At 42.2% G+C, this 2833-nt stretch overlaps 1 pseudogene; it reads left to right on the top strand.

The window, feature by feature from the left end:
• The first annotated feature begins 1482 nt into the window (after positions 1 to 1482).
• LOC133042861 (N6-adenosine-methyltransferase TMT1A-like) lies at positions 1483 to 1992 on the top strand (annotated as a pseudogene).
• The last annotated feature ends 841 nt before the right edge of the window (positions 1993 to 2833 follow it).

Genomic DNA, 2833 nt, shown 5'->3' with positions numbered 1-2833 from the left:
TCACAAAGGGGCAAGAGGTATTTGGGGGAGGTGATATGTATCTTCATTACTTTGACTGAAGCAATGATTTCATGGGTGTGTGCATGCGTGAAAATTTAACCAAACTAGACAGTTTAAATGTGTGTAGTTTATAGTATGTAACATCTACCTCAAGAAAGCTGTTAAGATGGAATATATATTTATAAAATATGTGTAGGGTATAACAAATAATAATGGCTTACCTGGTGGCTCGGTCTGTGAAGAATCTCCCTGCAAAGCTGGAGACCCTGGTTCCATCCCAGGGTGGGGGAGATCCTCTGGGGAAGGAAATGGCAACCCACTGCAGTATTCTCGCTTGTTAAATCCCATGGACAGAGGAGCCTGGTGGGCTACAGTCCATGGGGTCACAAGAATCAGACACGAATTAGCAACTAAACTATGGTAACAAATAATAAAACAACAGATCATTCTTTGTATCCATCACCTGGTTTAAAAAAATAAATATTATTTTTTAAAATCACTATGTTCCCCAACCACCCTAAAGCCCAGGCTTTCTTGTTTAAAACAGATGGATGTCTGGAAACATTTTTGATATAAATAAGCTCAGTAATGTAGTACATGCATGTATGTGTGCTAAGTTGCTTCAGTAGTGTTCTACTCTTTGTGATCCTATGGACTGTAGCCCACCAGGCTTCTCTGCCCATGTGATTCTCCAGGCAAGAATACTGGAATGGGATCTTTCTAACCATGGGATAGAACCTGCATCTCTTAACCACTATCATTGCACTGGCAGGCGGGTTCTTTACCCCTAGCGACCTGGGAAGCCCCAGTAATGAAGTGGTTTGGCACAGTTTGAAGGTGAAACTTGCCCTTTAAAAGATAGGCAGCCCAAAACGGTGACTTAAAAATAATCCCATTTTCGGATTATAATAATAATAATCTTGGCCAAGAGACTCTGCCGAGAATGCAAAAGGGAAAAAAGTCTTGCTAACTGTGACCAGACAGGCACATGCTTTCACTTCTTTTTTAAAAAGCGATGCAGAGAGTGGGGGAGATGGAACGAAAGTAGGAAGGGGCATGTAGCAATAATTGGGCTTTGGCATTGGCTTGCTGGTGTGGGTTTTAGCCAGGCTCCACCCACAGATCATTTTCTTAGGAGAGGTCATCAGAAAACAGGCAAGCTGTGAGTACACTCTGCATTTAAAACTGCAGCAATAGTCTCCAAGCAGGAATAAGGGGTTGTAATCGGCTTTCCTTCTAAGGAAAAGCTGGGAACCTCATTTCACTTCATGAAAAATAAGCCATGAGGCAACTTCTGCCAAACATCTATTAATTGGATAAAACAGGTCTCTTGCCGGATATCTGACTTCAGCTGTGTATTTCCAGCACAGCCAGTTCTTCTTTCCTCTGCAGCTGATTGGCTCTGGAGTGTGGCCAGAAACTTATTTCCCGCAATTAGAGTCAGATCTCTAACTGTTGATCTGTTTTCTTCTCTTCTGAGTGATGGCGCTCACCATTTTAATCCTCTGGCTGGCCATCTGCATCCTGGTATTTCCCATGTACCTGCTGGACTTTCTGGGCTTGTGGAACTGGATATGCAAACAGTGGTTCCCCTACTTCCTGGCGAGGTTCACTGTGATGTATAATGAACAGATGGCGAGCAAGAAGCGGGAGCTCTTCAGCAACCTGCGGGAGTTCACGGGCCCCTCTGGGAAGCTCTCCCTGCTGGAGCTGGGCTGTGGCACCGGGGCCAACTTCAAGTTCTACCTCTCTGGATGCCAGGTGACCTGTATTGATCCCAACCTCCTTTGAGAAGTTCTTGATCAAGTGCATTGCCCAGGCCGACACCTGCAGTTTGAGCGCTTCATAGTGGCTGCCGGGGAGAACATGCACCAGGTGGCCACAGGCTCCATGGATGTGGTGGTCTGCACCCTGGTGCTCTGCTCCGTGAAGAACCAGGAGCAGATCCTCCAGGAAGTGCGCCGAGTGCTGAGGCCGGTGAGTATGGGCTGAAAAGGGCTGCTTAGTAGCAACCACCATCACCAAGGGCAGTCCTCCCAATTTCAGTAGATCAAACACCCTAACATAAAAGTAAAGCTACTAGAAAAAATACTGTTGAATTTTTTAAGAAAAAAATCTTAAAGTGTAGAAGAAGCTTTAAAGAAATAGACTGATAATACATAAATAAATAAAATATTAGAACTCCTGCAAGGAAAAGAAGTGGACTATAAACAAACTTAAAGTACAAAAAAAATTATAAAAATATTTGCCAAGGATGATAGACAATGGTTTAATGTCCTTCATATTAAAAGACATTACAAATCAACAATAGGATTCTTCAATCAATTGTTTTTAAAAAGAGAAAAAGAAGCAAATTACTGGAACAGAAATATAAAGAGAGCCAATATGTGATTTAAATGTTTAGTCTTGCAATTAAAGAACAAATTAAAGCAAGATATGTTATAATGGAATCTTAAAACTAACAAGTGAATCTAACAAAACAGAAACAAATTCACAGAGAGAACAAACTAGTGATCACCAGTTGGAAGAGGGTAAAGGGGAGGAACAGGACAAGGGTATGGGATTAAGAGATACAAGCTACTATGTATAAAATAAATAAGCAACAAGGATATATCCCACAGCACAGGTAAATATAGCCATTATTTTGTAATAACTTTAAATAGAGTATGTTGTCATTCAGTTGCTCAATAGGGCCCAAATCTTTGCAACCCCATAGGCTGCAACATGCCAGGCTTCCCTGTCCTTTACCATCTCCCAGAGCTTGTTCAAACTCATGTCCATTCAATCAGTGATGCCATCCAACCATCTCATCCTCTGTCATTCCCTTCTCCTT

This window comes from Dama dama, chromosome 3, assembly GCF_033118175.1.
Source record: "Dama dama isolate Ldn47 chromosome 3, ASM3311817v1, whole genome shotgun sequence".
NCBI lineage: Eukaryota > Metazoa > Chordata > Mammalia > Artiodactyla > Cervidae > Dama > Dama dama.
This window is presented reverse-complemented; position numbering and strand designations above follow the sequence as displayed.